The sequence below is a fragment of the Crocodylus porosus genome, unplaced genomic scaffold, assembly GCF_001723895.1.
Source record: "Crocodylus porosus isolate Cpor-Errol unplaced genomic scaffold, CroPor_comp1, whole genome shotgun sequence".
Classification (NCBI taxonomy): Eukaryota; Metazoa; Chordata; order Crocodylia; family Crocodylidae; genus Crocodylus; species Crocodylus porosus.
This window is the reverse complement of record NW_017728949.1, coordinates 30,568,434-30,589,334: the sequence shown is the minus strand read 5'-3', so window position 1 is coordinate 30,589,334 and position 20,901 is coordinate 30,568,434. Positions and strand designations below refer to the sequence as shown.

At 45.7% G+C, this 20,901-nt stretch overlaps 1 long non-coding RNA gene across 1 annotated transcript in view; it reads left to right on the top strand.

Moving 5' to 3' along the window:
• Window positions 1–3,864: 3,864 nt before the first annotated feature.
• The window catches only part of LOC109322571, a 20,576-nt gene continuing 3,539 nt past the window's right edge, over window positions 3,865–20,901 (top strand). The window contains exons 1-2 of the long non-coding RNA XR_002104409.1: window positions 3,865–3,940; window positions 7,583–7,592. This is a non-coding gene — a long non-coding RNA (uncharacterized LOC109322571). The remainder of the gene's footprint in view (window positions 3,941–7,582; window positions 7,593–20,901) is intronic.

Below are 20,901 nucleotides of genomic sequence, written 5' to 3'. Positions count from 1 at the left end.
AAATTCCTATAATTTTGTCATTTCTTCCCTGATTCAAATGAAGATAGCAGGGATGCAGCTCTTGCTGAGGCAACAAAGTCTGTCAAGTTTCAAGGAGATAGGTACAGGGCTTTCTGGGAAACTGCACCCCAAACTGTTTAGAGCATAACTCATGTCACTTGTAAATGTGAAGACACAGTGGGCTGAAAACAGCAGGCATGGTAGCCCCTGCTGAGGCCACAAAGCCTGTCAAGTTTCAAGGAGATAGGTATAGGGGGTCTCTGGGAAACTGCACCTCAAGCTGCTGAAAAGCAAAACTCATGATATAGACTTTGTGTGTTTGCTAAGGCCTCACTGACACTGGGGCCTCTACACAACATGGTAGTGTGCCCCAGTGAGGTTCCCTCCTCCCCTACAGCCTCAGTCCGTCCACCACTTTAAAGACCGGGTAAGCAGCACAGTACCACTAGCAGCACCTCAAGCAGCCAAACTGTCACAGAGTCTTTCTTTTCTTTCCCATGGGAGCTTCTCCAGCAGCTGCCAGAGAACTCTCCTGGGGTCTTAGATGGGCCCAGGGCCCTGGCTCCTTCTGGTCAGCTGACCAGGTACAGGTGCTAAGGGTGAAGGTTCTGGCTGTGTTGGTCTAAGGACATGGCACTGGCAGACAAGATTATTTGAGTCAATCTGATATCTTTTAGTAGACCAACTGAATAGTTGGAGAAATATATCTTAACAAAATTTCAGTTTTAATACCCTTCGTCAGGCTGAGGAAGCACCTGCAGTTGGTGTGTGCACTGTTCCTGAATGGAAGGAATAGTAAAGAAGCCAGAGGCTGGCAGGCAGTGCAGGCAAGAAAGCCAGTCAGTGAAAATGGAACTGGAGTTGTCAGGAGGTGAGGGACAGGTTGGGGTGGTGGTGTATGGGGAAAGGGGGATGTAGCAGTGCAGGTAAAAGTAGAGAGGTATGTGGGAAGTCAAATGTCTGGCAGATTGTAATGTGTCAGAATTCCAGTGTCTGCATTGAGTCCATGACTTTCTGTACCTAGGAGGTTGATGAAGTGCAGTTCATAGGCTCATCTGCGAAAAGTGGTTTGTAAATTCAAACAAACACTGAAGCTCACAACCTCACCACCAGAAGCCAACTTCCTACAGCCCAAAACGCACTGAATGGATCCAGACCATGCCATGACAAGACATGCAAAACCTGCCAACAATATTTCCAGTATGGACATATCTCCACTATACGATACATCTCTCCATCAGGGCACCAACTGATGGAAAATATGTAGGAGACACCAAGCAACAACTGCACACCAGAATGAGCACACATTCAAAATCTATCAAAGACGAGAACACCCAACTACCTGTCTTCAATCTCTCAGGCCTGATCCTCAAAGGGAATTTACAAACCACTTTTCACAGATGAACCTATGAACTTCACTTCATCAGTCTCCTGGATACAGAAACTCATGGACACAATATAGATATTGAAATTCTGATGTACTGTAACCTGCCAGACATCGAACTCCCCAGGTACCTCTCCACTTTAACCAGCTACTTCCCCCCACCTTCCCAGTGCAGCATGTCCCATACCCCCGACACCTAAAAGGCATCCCTGACAACAAGATGGAACTTGTATGCCACACAGTGGATAGCAACAAAGTTGGCATCACGGACTGCCTTGACTATATTGGCCCCATTGTTGGTGACCGTGAACCTGCAGGTGAACTTGCACTGCCCAAAGAGCCACCCCTACACTAAGCAGTTTCTGGCCTCCATGATCTCGGTTGCCGTGTGGGACTCATCCATCACCTCAGCTTGAAGGAGAACCCACCGATGGCCTGACGGAATGCACCAATGCTTTGTGATGGGGGGGTAGGCATGATCTCCACCCTGGCTGCTCCAGATGTCCGAGGTGAAGTTTAAGGCCACCTGCAGACCTGCTTTGCACAGCTGCTCTCTCAATTACTCCTGCATGCTTCATACAGGGAGGGCACCACCATTCTGCTGTAGGTTGTGTGTGCGGGCACTTTGTACAATGGGGCCACAAGCTCCATAAGCCACCTGAACCCTGGCCACTCAACTAAGGAGAAGGGCTGGCCACCCAGAGCAAGTATCTGCTCTGAGTGACCTCACTCGCCTCAGGAATGCACACCCCTTTCCACCACTTTACCAGGGTGGTCTGCCTCTGCTTTGGGGGTTAGAGGGTTTGAAGTGAAAGGGGTGCTTCTTTTTGGGCACACTTCTGCTGGTGCCAAGCTGAGGAGGAGCAAGGGCAAGTGTGTGGTGCCTGTGGAGATTCATCAGCATCCCCATGGTGCTCATGCATTTTGCTCCCTTGCCCTGGCTGGTTTTGGCTCAGCAGTGCAGGCAGGAAGCATATGTAGGATCATGTGCCAGCTCAAAATGATCCCAGGCCACACTACCTCCTTGCTCCTGGGTTGAGGTGCATGTGCGGACACTGCCTTTTCCCCCTCCTCAACAGACAGAGGCACAGCAGCAGAAGGAGTGGACTCAGATGAGCCATTTGCCCCCACAACCTCTACCTCAACCTCCTCCAAAGTGCCTTCTGGGGAAGGAGACCTGGCTCTAGGGGAAACTTGAGGGGTGTGGAGCACTAACTCAGATGATTCCCCTCTTTCCCCAGAATTTCCCTTGCTATGGTACTCAGATCCAGCTCTGGCTGGCACTGGATGGCTCAGGATGGGAAATGAAATGGAGTGGAGGAACTGTCATGCTGATGCTGCTTGTTGTCGTGGTGATGGTGGGTTATGGCTGGTGCTTTTAGAGGGGGTGCAGACTCAGGCAGTGGCACTGCTCCCCTCTCCACGCTGCCAGTAGAATCAGAAGCCTTATACCTGCTAGCTGTAGGAAAGAGGCTGTGTCTCAGTTTGTGGGGGGGTGGGACTTACACCTAGGCCCCCCTTCCACCCCTCCCTGAAGTCTTGCCAGCTGCCTTTCCAGCACACTTCATAGTGTGTTTGGTGTGGTGGAAAATCTGTGTTCTTCTCTAACGTAATATGTATTCATGTAATATATGTAGATAATTGTATGCATGTATTGATGTAATGTTATGTATGTATTCATGTATATATGTAATGAATAAAATATATAAATGTATGTAAGTGTTCCTGTATAAATTCTATATTATAATATGCAATATATGCTGTACTTCCCTGCACAGTGAATGGAATGCACACTGTGACAGAAAGCACAGATTTCTTTTCTGGGGGAAAAGAAAATAGTCTAACAAAAACAAAAGGAGGATTTTGGGGGAGGAATAAATTGAATAGAATGAATATAATAATAAAGGGTATTAGGAAAGCAAAGGGTACTGGATCCCCCTTGCTAGGAACAGGCTAGCAAGCAGGAAGAGATAGCTTTTCTCTGATGCTGCTGAGCTGCTGGAAGACACAGCTCAGTAAGCTGACTCCAAGGCACAGAGAGAGCTCAGTTCAAACAATGCTTGTTATGCTATTTTTCTGTCCCTTCCCCAGAGCACTGGGTTTTATTGGAAGGGACTTCAGGGAAGGATCACAGTCACTGGTCAGCTACACATGTCAATATCAGAGCAGTCCTTCCCCGCTCTGCTTACCAGACCCTATGACGAGAGAGGTCTCCTGCATGCCTGGAGCTAAGATCAGTGACATCACTGAAAAGATTCCTGATCTCATCAAGCCCTCCGATTACTACCCCATGGTCCTTGTCCATGTAGGCACAAATGATGCGGCTAAGAGCAGTCCAAATGGCATCAAGAACGACCTCCATCAGCTGGGGGTTGGGCTCAAGAAGTCGGGGGCACAGGTGGTATTCTCCTTCATCCTTCCAGTTGGCAGCAGCTGGAGGCACCAGGATGCCTGCATCAGGGTAGCCAACCAGTGGCTTTGGATTCTACAACCATGACCAGCACTTCCAGGGAGGAGACTTGCTGGGAAGGGACAATCTTCATCTCTCTCCTAGATGTAAGCATCTCTTCTCCTGCAGGTTCTCTCCGAAGAGCTTTAAACTAGGTTCAACAAGGGTACCAATGCTCGACAAGAACCCAAGGTTGGTGAGCCACAAGCAACACACCAGACCAAACCAGGTAAGTACTAAGGGGCACACTAACCATCAAGGCAAAGGGGCACCAAGAGCTCCTATTGTGGGGGCTAAAATGTCTTTACACAAATGCCAGGAGTATGGGGAATAAGCAGGAGAAGCTTGCACTCTTACTTGCTGGCAGACAGTATGGCTACAACAATTAAGGACAATAAAAAGTCTTTCTACAGATACATAGCGAGCAAAAAGAAGGCACAGAGTAACATAGGGCCCCTGTAGGACCAATCAGGACAGTTGGAAGGAAAAAAGCAGAGCTCTTCAATGAGTTCTTTGCTTCAGTATTCCTAAGTACTGACCAAGACAATTCCCCCACCTTGAACATAGATGTCCAAAAGGCATCATACTGCCAAAGGTTAGTGCTGACTTAGTTAAGGAGCACTTGGAGGGGTTGGATGGGTACAAGCCAGCTGGCCTGGATAACCTCCATCCATGGGTGCTGAAGGAACTGGCTAGTGTCACAGCTGAGCCGCTGGCACAGCTGTTTGAGCACTCATGGTGCTCTGGCCAGGTCCCTGAGGATTGGAAAAGGGCCAATGTGTTGCCCATTTTTAAGAAGGGGAGAAGGGATGAGCTGGGTAACTTTAGGACAATCAGTCTTACCTTTATCCTTGGGAAAATACTGGAAAAATTCATCAAAAAGCATATTTGTGAAGGCCCAGCAGGGGAAATGATGCTGAAAGGAAACCATGGGTTCATCACAGGTAGATTCTGCCTGACAAACCTTATAGCCTTTTATGACCAGGTCATACACTGCCTTGAGACAGGAGCTGAGGCTGATGTGATCTACCTGGACTTTAAGAAGGCCTTCAACACAATTTTGCTTCCTATTCTCATAGAGAAGCTAGCAGGCTGTGGGGTGAGCACTTACACAGTCAGGTGGGTGGCCAACTGGCTTAAGGACCACACCCAGGGAGTAGTGGTGGATGGGTCGTTCTTGGCCTGGAAGGAGGTGGGCAATGGAGTCCTGCAGGGCTCGGTCCTTGGACTGGAATTATTTAATATTTTCATTGGCGATTTGGATGAGGGTGTGGAGAGCACCCTCTCCAAGTTCGCAGATGATACCAAGTTATGGGGCAAAGTTAACACACCGGAGGGCAGGGAGCAGATACAGGCCAATTTGGACGGGTTGGATCAATGGGCAGAATGAAATAGGATGCAATTCAACAAAGATAAATGCAAAGTAGGGTGGAGGAATTCCCTAAGGTGGAGGAATCCCCAGCACACCTACAGGTTGAGGGATGACCTCCTCAGCAGCTCAGTGGCTGAGAGGGATCTTGTAGTCATGGTTGACTCCAAGATGAACGTGAGCCGGCAGTGTAATGAAGTCATCAACAAGGCCAGTTACACCTTGTCGTGAATTAGCAGATGCATGACCAACAGATCGAGGAAGGTGATGCTCCCCCTCTATGCAGGATTGGTCATACCGCAGTTGGAGTACTGTGTCCAGTTTTGGGTGCTGCACTTCAAGAAGAACACAGAGAATCTGGAGAGGGTTCAGAGGAGGGCCACTCACATGATTAGTAACCTCCGTGAAAGACCAAACGAGGGGAGGTTGAAGGATCTGGATCTCTTCAGCCTTCACAAGAGATGTCTGACGGGAGACATGTAGCTGCCTATAAGTTTATCATGGGAGGTCAAAAGGGACTTGGAGATGTACTGTTTACCAGAGTGCCTCTAGGAGTAACTATAAATAATGGGTGCAAACTAGTGGAGATAGATTCAGATTAGACATTAGGAAGAAATTTTTTACAGTAAGGGTGGCCAGAATCTGAAATGGGCTTCCAAGAGAGGTGGTGCTATCACCTAATTTGGAGGTCTTCAAGAGAAGGCTTGACCTGGCTGGGGTCATCTGACCTCAGTCCTCTTTCCTGCCAGGGGCAGGGAGTCAGACATGATGATCCTTTGTGGTCCCTTCCGACTCTGCAATCTATGAATCTCTTCCCCCTCCTTAGTTTCTCTTTAGCTGCAAGCGAGCCCAACTTCAAAACTCAACATGTTTCAAAATTTTCAAAACGTTTTGAGTGCCCTTGTTTGTTTTGAAGCCTTTCATTTCATTTCAATTTCAATTCTTCAAGTTCAAAGTGAGTTGAAACAGCGTTGAAATGAAACATCCATCAAAATGTCTCACAGCCCTAAGCTCCTACTCTGCTTCTCTCCCCTGGAGCCTCCCCAGCCTGGTGGGCACAACCCAACATGAGTGGAAACAATGGGGCCACACATGGATTCCTCACCACTGCAAGGTGCCCCTTGCTGTCCTGGCAATGTGCCTCCAGTGCCTACTGCTGCTTTGAGGGACACAGACCCGAGCGCCTGTCCTGGATACAGATCTGTGGGGTGCAGGTCTCCCATATCCCCTGGGAGTGCACACAGCAGCAGGGATCTGGCCTTCCCCCAGATGAGCCACCCACAGCACCATCTTGCTGCCCACTAGGACTCTGCAGCCACATATTGTAGCCCCAGGCCCCGAGCCCCACCTGGCTGGGCAGCAGCCTTGGCCTGCACCTGCCTCAGGTACAGATCTTGGTGATGTGGGTCTCCCTGCCCCCTGGGACTGCATGCAGTAGTGGAGACCCACCCACCTGAGCCCGCAGCGGGGGGGGAGCAGGGGCTGCAGATCTGGGCCCATAGTCCTGTCAGCTGGGAGTCCCCTCCAGCAGGGCTGAGGGTGCAGGGGCTTTGGGTGGGGAGTAAAGGGTACCAGCAAGGCTGGGGGTGTAGTGGGGGTGGCCTTTAATTTTAATCATGGATTTGGGGGGGGTTAGCAGAGAATTTTTGGGGGGGGTAGCACATAATTTGGTATTTTTTTATCACCAGGATCCCTGAATTTATCATGCACTCGGATGCTAAGAAATATAGCTAACACTTTTTTTTAAAGTTGTTTGGAGTGTTCCTAGTTTCCCAGTCTCAAACACTTCTAAATCTTTGCTGACTTTGGCACGTGTTTGAGGATTTAGGGAAGAAGATTACAGGTGTGGAAAATAGGAATTTTGTGTCCTTATCTTAGGCTCTGTTTCAGACTCAATATCATTCTGAGGATTTCATATAACCATTCCTTCATTGTGTTAATCTCTAAAACAGGAAAGACAACATTTTCTGTCATTGAAACTGTGAGACTTCATTATATGTAAAGAGCTTTTAGACCTAGAAGTCTATACTCTATGAAGTATAATAGAACATGCTGCCAACAGTGGGAGTTACTTGAAAGGACAGCTCTTTTCCTTCTTTCCCTTGGGTGTCTTTTGTTTCTAAATTACAGAAGTGTTGTTATTACCTGATTATACCATGCATCTGAGACTACATCACTTCCTGCATAGATATATCACTGGACCATAGTTCCATTTCTTAGCTGATTGACTGCCATGCTGATGTACTATCTTCCTGAATAATGCAATGTTTAAAAGAAAGATTTACTTATTTCTGTCACATAATCTTCTTTATAGGTACATAGTTTACTTTTTCTCTTTTGTTCATGTTGTATTTTCTGGTGGATTAGTGATGGAATACAGGACATTTTCAGTTAAAACCCACATTCTCCACAGCTTATTGGTTTGTAAGTTGCTTTGTTTTGTCCACCTTGGTCACAGATTTAATTTGTTCTGGCTAAAATAGCTGTCCAATCACCCTGATCCACTTGCAAATACTAGTTTTCTCCTGTATTGAAAGCCTGTTACCAGATTTGCCCATCACTTTGGGGTGTGCTCACTTATTAGGGGAACGTTTCTGAGGGTCTCTGTAATTCTATCAGTGTGCTGCTTATGTTTCTTGTGTTTCTATATGGAGCTGTATCTCTCCCTTCTGCAAATCCTCACCCCCAATGGAGCTATCTTGCCAGACTGAGTTTCAATGGGGCTGGGTTCCTCCAACCACCAAATCAGTCAAACACATGTACACACATATACACACAGATCAACAGGATATACCTGAGTCAGGCCAGGTTATTTAGCATTGACAAGCTAACACCCTTATATGCCTTGAACTCATTCATCAGCGTTAACAGAGCACGTCCGAATCAGGACAGACTATCCAGCATTGATAGGCTGACACCCTCATGTGCCTTGAACTCAGTTCATCCCTTATTTCAGTGGTACAATAATAAATGCAGTTAGATACACATATACACATGCTAACAGAGTACATCTGAACAGGCTGGGTCCAATCAGCACTTTCACTTGATACCATCATGAGCCTCAAAACTCAGCATGTCGCAATCTTTTGTCACAATGGTCCTAGTAGTAACCCCCTCAATGAGCAGACCCCACTGTGGTTTTGGGCATTACAGGGATCTCTGGATTAGGTAAAAGAAGCGTTGCTGCAGAGCAAATGGGGAGGTCAAGGGGGAGAAAGAGAAGGTGAGGTTCAGAGAGAAAGTATAGTGACCAACTTGACCATAAAAGTTATTTATTGTCATGTATATGAACTCATGATGATACCAGTAATAATAGCCGTACAAGAGAGACAAATAAACAGTTACAATATTACAGTTTCAGTTAGGTTTTTGGGGAAATGTAGCTTGAGTTTGATTAGCAAAAGTCAGGTTTACAAAGCTGTGCCTGGAGTGAGAGAATAAAATTCAGTTCCTGGAGTCAGAGAGAAGGAGAGAGAGAGAGAGTCTTACCACTCAACGAAGCTTGAACTAGTCGAGGTTCCCAGGCGCTGTTGGAGCTGGCAGACAGGCAGAGGCCTCAGCACGAGCAATGGAGAGATTCCAAGCAGAAAAGGAGTGGAACTGGTGCAGCGTTGGATCCAAGCATCAGGACAGAAACCTGAGCTTGGCTAGGGGGTTTTGTAGAGAACTAACAAAGGCTCAAGGGAGAACACTAGGTTTGTTTAGGGATAAGCAATGGCTTATGTGCTGGATAACAGGAACTGATCACTCCTGGCTATGGGTGGCATTACTCTGAGGGAGCTCACAATACAGACAGGCAGATTCAGTGTTTTGGATACCAGTAGAGGAGTCATTACTAGAATTGGTGTGATAAATGCTCAGTTGGGTGTGTGTAGATGTGGGTTGATTAGCATTTGGAGCAGTGCTCCCCTGCTTCTCTGGTCCCAGAATTCAGTACGGTCCTTGCCTCTGTTCTCCATCCTGAATGCTAATGAAGGTGCATGCTTGTCCCATCTCCCATTTAAATGAGTTGTCATCTGGTTTCATCTCAGATGCAAGTGTTGTTTCACTCTTATCACCCTTGTCTGGAGGGCTTTAGTGTGTCTCCCACTGCATCTTCCTTGTCTTTTGTAAGTTCCTCTAATCAGTTCTTGTTCAGGCAGAGGTGAGGAGGGGGAGGGTCCTTTGTGAGTCAGACAGGCTGCATCCTATGCCAGGGTTTTCCCCAAGAGCACAGAGCTGAGAGGTAACAAGCCCTTTTGGCTTCATATATGAAAAAGAGTCTGGAGCCCTATTTCATGTGTAGAAGTGTGATTCTGTAATCCCCACAGGGTTTCTACTTGCCAAAAATGGAGCCTGCTTTCAACAGGTTTATGGTGATGATTATGTATCAGTTTGTTGTCTCGGTTCACAAGCATCTAACTCCCACTGATGCAAGCTCTGTTTTACAAAAGAAACCACCACTACATAGGAAAAGAGCACCGCTGTCAAAATCTAGGCAAACAACACAGGAACTCTAGGTTTATTTTTGTATACCAGTCATTCAAACAAATCTTCATCCATTGATCCCTGCTTTTTTAAACACAAAGAGAGCTCTTTTTTTAGGATTTTTATAAACTGCGTAGTAACCAAAATAAGTTCAATAAATTAATTACCACCCTTTCTTTGAAATTTCATTCTGGTTAAAGTCATTAAGGCTGAAAGCATCTTTTGATAAAAAACAGGATGTAATTTTCAAAGGCTACGCAGCTGCTTTCAGTAGGTCATGTCTTGTAAGGTTCAGCCAAAGACAGCACTCTGACAATTCTGGACAGTTTCTGTACTTTTGATTTTCCTGTTAAGAGAAATAAAACCATTCCTCTTCATAAGATACAAGGACAGATGCTGCATTATGTTTAGAAATGATAACTACAGAATATTTTTCATGAATTAAATATAAAACAAAGCACTCAATATTTAATTTCATTCTGATCTTTGGGTATTTGGTAAAAAAACTGAATGCCTTTGAAGCAGTTTATGATACAAGAGATGTTCTTAGCCTATACACAGACAAACTTACTTTGTGTCACATTTTCTTAGAATATTTGCATGGCCAAATGTTTTCATAGGACCTGCAGGGCTTTCTGGATCAAAAACAAATGTATTTTGTTCTTAACTCATGTCAGGGTTCATAAAATGTCTGTGTGATAGTTTGAAGTTCCTAAACAAATGAATTTATGAACATATTACCATTAGCTACAAATCCTTTGTTTTTACAACATGACCTCAGTTTCATGAAGACCTTTCAGGAGATTAAAATGTTTTGGTTTCCTCTTCACATTGAAGACAATTGCATAGTTATGGAACACAATAAAAGGACAATTCATCAGGTAGATGAATCTTCCTTTCCTTTGCACAAGACTGGAATGGATGAGCTTGTGGAACAATGGAACGTTCAAGAGCTACCACAATTTGGTTGGTGGGTTCTGTAAACTTTCTTGACCGTTTCCTTCTTCCATAGGAGTATTTAGCTCTCATTTCAATGTTCTTTACTTTTCCCTTTAAAAATTAATACATCTGATAATCCTTCCCTCCCAGAATGGCTGTAACCAATGAGGAACATACTTTTACATTTGAAGGGCCTTTATATCTTAACTGTGTTTGACACAGACACATGCCCAGGAACTCTCAAAGTGATTTCCATTGGGATGGCACTCTTCTTCCTATTTCTTCTTCTTCTTCTCTCTTCCTCTGTGTTTAGATTGACACCCGAATTCTATATTGCAATGAGAAGGCAGCTGGAGAATGTCTTTACCCTTGGAAGGCTGAGATTTCACTTTTGCTTTAACTTATGAGACCCACTGTTACAGCCAGTTTTTGGCTTGCCATTAACAACTAATTTTATTCCTGCTTGTCAGGTATAGCAGTCCCTTGTAGACCTGTAGGTTGCCATCTGCCACTTGACTAGGGTGTTATAGGTTCTAATTGATGATCTACACACCACGTTTCTCCTGCCACGACTTGATGTTAACAGAGTTAGTTCATGTACGTGCATGTGTAGTCCAATTAGTAGTCTCACCAACGTCCCACGGGGTCCCACATTCCTGAGGGCTCTGCCACCCCTACACCCTCGCCCGTTCCACTGGGATCTGGCCAGCCGGTTGGTCTGGCCACGTGTCCTCTGGTTCAATCAAACAACCAACAAAAGACCAAAAACAAAACAAGAAAACAGAGAAGGCTCTCCTGGCCTGTGTCACTGCTCCTGCTGTTTGCAGCCACGATCTAAACCAAAATTGACCTTCGTGTGGTCAGTACCTCTTTGGTAGCTCTCTCTCTCTCTCTCTGAGAGCCTCTTGTGGAGATTGCCACGATTTCTTTTAGCACCTTGAGTCCATCTTATTGGCTTGTGCCACTATTACATGCATTATGGTACCACAAAAGTCAATGGTGCCCCTCTATTAGGGTTATTACGGTGCCATTCTCACTGCTGGGCTCCGCCAGCTCCCCACACATAAACAACCAGTTCTGCACCCCGCAAGGTCTTGGCTCTAAACCCATGCTGGGGGGTTTACTCTCTGGAGGAGTCTCCTACCAGCACTCCACGTTGCCTTCAGAGTTCCCTGCAGCGTGTGTCAGCTCGCTCCTCCTCCTCCTTTTTCCAGTTCTGCACTCCTCCAGCTTTCCTGACCCAGGATCTTCTTTATACCAGTGCAGGAGTTCTCTGCCCCTCCCTTCCCAACACACCCGAGTAAGGGAGATTTCTGCCGGGCTCCTTGGGGCTGTGGACTTGGGGCCACTGAGCCATTTATTAGCCTGGGAGCTTTGGAGCCTGGTGGCTCCTTCTCTCTCTCACACTGCTAGCCCTCTTCTCACACTTAACATGCTACTTTTTCAATAAACCTGTTACAAAAGGGTTTTTTCTACCACTGTCCAGGACTATTTGTGTTCTCGTCCTGTAATCTCAACTGTCAGTATAATATGTAGGTGTAACTGATGTCTGATAATGGCTTCAGTAGGAGGTTCCTGATCAATCTAGTCATTTTGTCCTCAAAGACTTACCTGTTGAATTTCAAAATATTACCAATGTGCTGAAGCCTTTGTTCCTGAAATGGAGTCCAAGAGGTCTTCATTAGGGCAGTGTGATACAGCTATGATTCATTTTGGATCCGGCATTTCAGAGGGACAGTGATTCATTTTGGTGTTTTGGATCACTGTCCCATTTCAATTCAGTCAAATCTGTTTCAGAGTTTTGATGCTGTTTCAATGCTGTTTCAGTGTTTTGGCCATAGGCTATAATGGGGAATCAGTAAAATGCCTATAACTTTGTCATTTCTTGGATGATTCAAATGAAAATTGCAGGGATGGTAGCCCCTTCTGAGGGCATGAAGCCTCCCAAGCTTCAAGGAGTTAAGTGCAGGGACCGTTGTGAAACTGCACCTCAAATTGTTCAAAGCAAAACTAGTATCACTTACCAGCAGCGGCAGCCTGCTGTCATCCTGCACACAGATCTGGGAGCCTGCACCCCTAGCAAGAGTCCAGCACAGCCCCACAGCCCTCCAAGGCTGGCATGGGCCCCCATATCTACGTGCAGGATGACAGCATGCTGGTGCTGCAGGCTGGGGCCAGCACCAGCAGTAGGTTCTTCCCAGTGCTCAGCATGGGTTGCACCAGGTAGACCTGGGTGTTGGTGCTGGCCCTAGCTGGTGCTGGTGCTGGTGCTGGCCCCATCCACATGCTCTAGATCCAGTGAGTGCGGAGCATTCAAAAAAAAAATCCCCACACTCACTGGCTGCAGCAGCAGCAGCAATTAGGGCCTCTGGGAGCTCATTGCAGAGCCCCCCACCCATACTGTGCAGGGCAGTGGGGGTCAGCAGGGATAACCCCCCACCACCTGGTACCTGCGCAGCAGCTGCTCCATAGCACGGGTGCAGCACAGCTCAGCAGGGCACTGAGCACTGTCTGGGAGCTGGGGTGGCTTCAGCAGTCAGCTGGGGCTCCCTGTTCAATTCCCCATCTTTCTGATCACTTCCCCTGGCTCTCCATTCATTCCCCAAGCTGTTCTCAGGTGGCATGGGTCACCAGATCTGTGCACCGGGTTTCAGCAAGGCTGCTGCTGCTGGCAAGGGAAATAATGCAGAACCACTGCCTTGCCCAGCTAGCAGTGGCATGCCTGCTGTCATCATGCCACAGATCTGGTGTCCTACACCCCCCAGGAAGAATTGGGGGAAGTGATCTAAGAGCTGCAGGTAAGATTGGGGAGCTGGGGGAATGTTCAAAGACCTGAACATTCCCCCAGCTCCCGGTTCAATTCCCCAGTTCCTGGTTCACTTCTCCAGCTTTCTGATCACTTTGCCCAGCTCTCTGATCATTTCCCCAGCTCTTCCTGGGGGGTGTGGGCCCCTGGATCTTTGTGCCAGATTTCAGCAGAATGCTCCTGCACTGAGTGGCTGCCTGTGGCCCCAACCTGCAGCAACAGCCTGCTAAAACCCTGCACGCAGATCCAAGGGGCTGTGCCCAGCAGAAAGAGCTGGGAAAATGATCAGAGAGCTGGGGAATTGAACTGGGAGCTGGAGAATCGAACCGGGAGATAGATGTCAATATCAGAGCAGTCATGCCCTGCCTCTTCTTAGTTTTTGTTTCCCTACAAGCCCGGCTCCAAAAGTCCAAAATTCTCTGAAACATTTCTGAAACATTTTGGAGCCTTGCATTTTGTTTCAGATCTGTTTTGGAGCCTTCTGTTTTGATTCAGATTCCATGTTTCAGGTGCCAAAATGGTCCAAAACACCTCCAAAATGAAACTGCTGCTGAAATTTCACACAGCCCTAGTCTCCATTTCAAGAGGTCATCTACTTATCCCTTTTCTTTGTGGTAGGAAGTTCTTCATAGTTTGAATGTACATATATAAAAATATGAAGAATATATATGTATAATATATTATCAAATCACTTATCATGGGAAAGCTTTGCAAAAGCAGTCTTACAATGTTTTAGAGTCTAAATAAATTCAGATTAATCTAACTGTCTTTGTGACCTCCTCCTTTAGCCTAATCTTCTCAAACCAGACAGTATCTGTCTGAAAAGTTATTTAGTTATGTGTGTTCATCCATTTGACTATGTTAAACAGAATCTCAATTTTTTTACATTTCATATCATATATATATGTTTGCAAATATATTGGTAAAATGTGATACCTTCATGAAAAGTAAATAAAAATAAGTTAGAAATAATAGACCCTGCAATTCTTCAGTGTTAATATTTTGCTTTAATCCAAATTAGGAAGTTAAAAAAAAAATCTTTTAAATGAGCATCAGAAAATGTTGTTCCTATAGTTATATTAGTTATAAGGCTTGGGGGGTAAAAGTCCCTGCAGCACTATGACTTTAGTGTAATAGGGCACAAAGATAATGCATATGGGGTGCAATATTTTGGTGGGTCTTGGTGAAAAGAATGTAATGGGTTCCCAGGGAATCTGACTTGTTCACTTGGGAGGTCTTTACGGCAATGTTTTAATTTGTTGGTATTTTTATTTTTTAAATAACTGCGTTTCAGTGCTTTCAAATAAAAATAGCTTTGAATGTGTTGCAATTTTTATTGTTCTGAGAAAATAACTTATTTCCTGTATGTTAAGTCTAGGGCAAAATAAAGATGTAATTTTTTTTTTTAAAAAGCACTATGGTCTATATAGGAACACATATGGGACTATAAGAACTGAGTTGTCTGTTCACTTTTACCACTTCAAGCACTGTGCAGCCACATTATCAGAAACCAGGCATATATCATACAGGCATACTCCTTCCTGGCAAAAACTGCAGACTAATGAGAGGTACAAATGGTATACAATTTGCAGTGATACTTCAAAGCTATCTTGGGAGCTCTTCTCCAGGAATCAAGTCCTCTATGGTGCTGGTGCTGGTGCTGGTGCTGGCCCCATCCACATGCTTTAGATCCAGTGGGTGCGGAGCATTCAAAAAAAAAAAATCCCTACACTCACTGGCTGCAGCAGCAGCAATTAGGGGCAACAGTATAAAGAGGCCAAAGCGTAGTCCATGACCTGAATGAGTGTCAGTCAGATCATGGACTACGCTTGTATATTTTTGTACAAAAAGACTACAGCTTTCAAGCAAGGACTTTCTTCCTGTTTTTTTAATGTTAAAAGGAATATGAATCTTAATGCTTCAGGATATAAACCAATCTCTAATTGGGAGAGGGGAAGAGGATTAATAAGAGCCTGTACATATAGGATGACTCCCATAGCTGTTTGTTGAAGCATTTCTCACACATTCTCTGAGCCATCTTGTACTGGTGGTTACAAACAAAATACAAGACTAAATGATCTGATATACCCTAGTAATTCCTTGATTTCTATCATTAGAATGTAGTCTTTAATTAATGTCAACAGCTGATCAGAAAAATTGCTTCTGAAAAAACGAATTGGGAATCCTGGAGGTATCCAGGATAGCCTAATACTATTCAGGGACCATCTGAGCCTATTTTTAAACAAGCTAATTTTTAACCACTGCAATGGCAAGGTATTGGTAGTTCTCTTTTCTCCAGATTTTTAACCTGCATAATGTGGCAGCGGGATTTTGGAGGGTTTTTTCCTTCCATACATTGCTGTGTGGCTGTAATGTGCAAAAGGTAAGGATGGACTCATTTGGAAAAAATAATTCCCTGAGTATGCTGGGATTGGACTTTATGGACCAGAAGGCCCATGTCAGTACTATTTTTCAATATCTCACAACTACTAATATCAGAAAAGTGATATAAGATTCCTGTGGTTTTAAATCCTAATGTTGGTTTCCCTACCTATAGAGTCTTAGACAAAGTATGGCCTTGAACAAATCACTTCATCTCTAAGTTTCTTCATCACTGAAACTGGAATTGTATACAAACATCTTGCTTTCATGGTACTATGATGATTATTCTTCTTTATTAAACATATAGGCATAGCACCAAGAGGCCTTGGGATTCAGACTTCCTTTGTGATGCAAGATGCATAGCAAACGAATTTTAACACTCTAGTGAGGAATTTTCTTTCTGATTCACATTTGTATTATCCAATTTTGATGCTATTGTGACATCATTTTGTTGAACCAGTATAAAATAAGAGTAACATTGTGGTAAATTCAGTTTCATGGCTTAAAAGCATTTTGAACATTTAAAGTACCATGTAACTGGTAAGTATTATTATTTTAAAGTCAGGAGTTATGTCATAGTGACCTAAGGAAACAGAATAAATCACTTATGAGCAAAAGGAAGAACAAGGCAAAAGGGCTACTCAAGCCACAAGCTTTGAATCCAAAATGATTGTATTTAGAACTGAAGAAAGAAAAAATATGTCACCAGGATCACAGTTAGTCTTTCACAGACCTCCCCAACTAGAAAGTAGCCAAAGAAAAGAAAATAAATCCCGCTAGAGATTCTGAACAAAAGTTCTGTCTGCCGTAACCCTTCTCATAAATAAATTGGAGAAATGTGGGCTACATAAAACTACTACAAGCTTGATAAATAACTGTCTCAATAGCTGTAAGCAAAGGGTAATAACTATTAATGGATCATATCAGAACGGCAGGAATTTTCAAGTGGAGTCCCACAGGGGTCTGTCATATGCCCAGTGCTGTTTAATGTGTTAAGTAACTGCTTGGATGCTGGCACAGAAAGCTTCTTGAGCAAGTCTGCAGATGACACAAAACTGGGAAGGACTGTGAACATAAGATGCAAGCAGGATCTCAACAAATTGGAAAACTGGGCTAGAGCTAACAGAGTCAAGTTCAGTATGAACAAAGGCAAGACAGTACACCTCAAGAGTAATAATCAAAAAACACAAATATAAAATGGGTGACACCTGGCTGGATGGCAGCATTATGAAAGAGGACTTGGAAGTCTTGATAGACCAGACTCAATGGGCTAGCAGTGTGATGCAGCCAGTGTGATACATGTGGTTTTAGGATGCTTCAATAGAAGCATTAGATGCAAAGCATGGGAGGTGATAAGGCCTCTCTACTCAGCACACGCCTCATCTGGAGTATTGTGTGCAGTTTTGGGGTCTGCATTTTAAGACATGGAGAAGTTAGAGAGGGTCCAGAAGCAGGCAACAAAGACTTGGAAAGCAAGTCATGAGGAGAAGCTGAAGGAGCTAGGCATGTTCAGTAGGGCTGTTCAAAATTTTGCTGCCAGTTTCATTTGGATGCTGTTTCAACTCATTTCAAGGTCAAAACAGTGAAATCGAAATGAAACAGGGAGCTTCAAAACAAAACAAGGCAAATCTAAATATTTCAAAATTTTCAAAACATTTCAAGTTTCGAAGCTCAAGCTGGGCTTGCCTGCAGGGAAACAGAAACTAAAGTAAGGAAAGGGAGGGGGAAGGTGGGACAAGGAGTGCTCTCATTCATGACTGTGTAGATGGAGAGTGACTGTCATCCTTCCTTGAGGTCCTTTGAATCCCAGTGCTCTGGGGGAGGGATGGAAAAACTGCATAAGAAGCAGCATTGCTTGAACTGTCCTGCTTTCTGCTTTGGTGTCAGTTAGTGAGCTGTGTGTTGCAGCAGCTCAGCATCAGACAACAGCGGCTAGCAGCACTGATCTTCTAAAGGATTCCCTACTTGCTAGTAAGAGGGATTTCAGATTCAGAATAGCTTTTTCTTTGAGGCTCTTTTATTTTTTTTATATTCATTGATTCACTCTTTTGAATTCTAGAATTATATTGGATAGGATTACTGTAGAATTTAATTTATATAGAAAGTGAAATACATTTATATTTTATTTCTATACATTTAAAGCTTTGCAGTATACATTATAGAAGTTATATAGGGACAAGCCATATTTCTATTGCTTTTATACATTTCTTATTTGCACCACACACCTACCTACTCTCCTGCACCCGCACTTTTGAATGTATACAAGGGCTAAGCCATATACTTTGCCATTTTGTTTCACATTTCTTATTTGCATCACACACACCCCTACTAGTACCACCAATGCTGTTGCCCCACACTTTTGAATGTATACAGGGGCTAAGCCATATACTTGCCATTTAACATTTCTTATTTGCACCAGACACCTACATTTTTAAATTTATATAGGAATACAGACATATTTATATATTTGTAGAAAAGGGAGACATGAAACACACCATGAATCATGATGGAAAGGCAGATGGCCACACTGGCCACCTCCAGGGAGGGACAGAAGAGGGGGTAGATGGAGAGCTGTAAGTTCCACCCCCACCAAACTGAGACACAGCATCTTTCTGCCAGCTAAAAGGGATACAAGCATCAAGGAGAGGGAAGCAGTGCCACTGCCTGTGCCCGAGACTGCATCCCCTCCATGTGCACCACCCATAACCCCCCCACCTCCACCATGATGACGACAACAACAAGCAGCAGCACCAGCACAGCAGCCTACTCCACCCCTATCTGAGCCTTCCAGTGCCAGAGGAAGAGCTGGCACCAGATCTGGATCTCAGTGCCCTAGCAAGGGAAATTCTGGGGAATGAAGGGGAATCTGAGTTTGTGCTTGACACCCTTCAATTTTCCCCTACAGCCAGGTCTCCTTCCCCAGAAGGCACTTTGGAGCAGGTTGATATACAGGTGGAGGCAAGCAGATCAGCTGAGTCCACTCCTCCTTTTGCTGTGCCTCTGCCTGATGAGGAGGGAAGTGCAGCAAGATAAACAGATGCACCCACACCCGAAAAGCAAGTGTGTAATGTGGTCTGGGATCATTTTGAGCTGGCCGATGATCCCACATATGCTATCTGCCTCCATGGCTGAGCCAAAACCAGTGAGGGCAAGGGAACAAAACATATAAGCACCACAGGGATACTGATGCAGCTCCACGGGCACCACCCCCTTGCCCTTGCTCCTCCTCAGCCTGGCACCAGTAGGAGTGTTCCCAAAATGAAGTCCTCCTCTCACTCCAAAGCCTGTGTCCCCCCAAACCAGAGGAAGGCCACCCTGGAACAGTGGTGGAAATGCAAACAGAAAGGGGGACACGTTCCAAAGGCGAGCTCACCCTGGGTGCTGGGGAGATGCTTGCTGTCAATGGCCAGCCATTCTCCCTAGTTGAACAGCCAGGGTTCCGGTGGCTCATGTGCTTATGGCCCCAGCATACCAAGTGCCCACATGCACCACCTTCAGTAGGATGGTGGTGCAATCACAGAGTACTCAAGGGAGGAACTGCACAAGGCAGGTCTGCAGGTGGCCTTGCTCTGTTGAGCAGCCAGGGTGGAGATCATGTCTACCTCTCTTTCACAGGGCACTGGTGTGACCAGTCAAACCATCGGTGGGCTCTCCTTTAAGCCGAGGTGATGGATGAATCCCACATGGCAACAGAGATAATGGGGACCATGAACTGCTTGGTGCAGGGGTGGCTCACTGGGCAGGGTGAGCTCACCCACAGGTTCATGTTCACCGACAATGCAACTAATATGGTCAAGGCGGTCCATGATGTCAACTTTGTTGGCATCTGCTATGTGGCACACAAGTTCCACCTTGTTGTCAGAGACTCCTTGGAGGGGGATAGGGCTGCTGTTGACAGCTCCAGCACAGCAAGCTAATTTCAAAATGCAGGCAAGTGGCAGGCTACTTCTACCAGAGCATCACAGGAAGCAAGATGCTGTGGGATAAACAAAAAGATCTGAACATCCTGCAGCACAGAATCATGCAGGATGTGGAGACTCAGTGGAACTCCACATACCTGATGCTCGAGAGACTGGTGGAGCAACAGAAGGCCATCCATGACAGGGCCTTGCTTGGGGAGAGTGGGATCAATGGTCTCCTGAACAGAACTAAGTGGGATGCCATCTCCCAGATCTTGGTGGTCCTCAAGCTCTTCCTTGAGGCCACCAAGAGCCTCAGAGCTGCTGCTGCCCTTCTTAGCCAGGTGATCCCCATAGTGAGGGAACTTCGTAGCCAAATGGAGAGCTTCCAAGGTATCAATGTTCCCGACAGTGGCAAGCCACTGTCACCAGACATGCAGCACTGGAGAGGTGGCTGAAGGAGGGCATCAGGAAATGGTTTGATCCCTTGGGGTCCAGTACAGTCCACGAGCTAGCCACCATGTGTGACCTAAGGGTGAAGGGCACCATATGCAGCAGCCAAACCGTGAATCAGTGGACAGAGAGGCACTGGTAAAGTAAGTCAGGGAGGCAGAATGGCAGAGGTGGGGGGATGTAGAACAGTGGGATCCACTGACCCATACTAGCACACCATCCACCAGCCAGCTAGCACACTGTCTTCCACCACAGGTGCTGCCAATATGGGCTAAAGGCATGGCTTCTATGGTGGGTCCAGAGTCACCAGACCCCAGAATCAGGCATGTAGCACTCACGCCTTGGTGGCTGCCTATCTTACCGAGGACGTGGAGCCACTACTGTGTGAACCCTTGGCCTACTGGGCAAGCTGCAGCCACATGTGGCTGGATCTTCCCGTGAGCACCTGTCCTGTCCACTGACCAGTGTTCTGAGTGAAACAGATTTCAGCATTGCTGGGGATGCAGTGACACCCCACCGTACCTTCTTGGATCCTGGTTTGGTGGAGCAGCTGGTGTTCCTGAAGTTGAACCTCCTGCTGCTGGAGTTCCCCAAGCTTCAGGTGCAGGTGGACTAAATGCCACCCTCCTCACACTGTCCACACCTATTTCCTTTATTCATTTCTAAAAGGTTGTGGAGAAGCTTGAGAGAGTCCAGAGGAGAGCCACGTGCATGATCAGAGGTCAGGAAAACAGATCTTATGATGACAGGCTG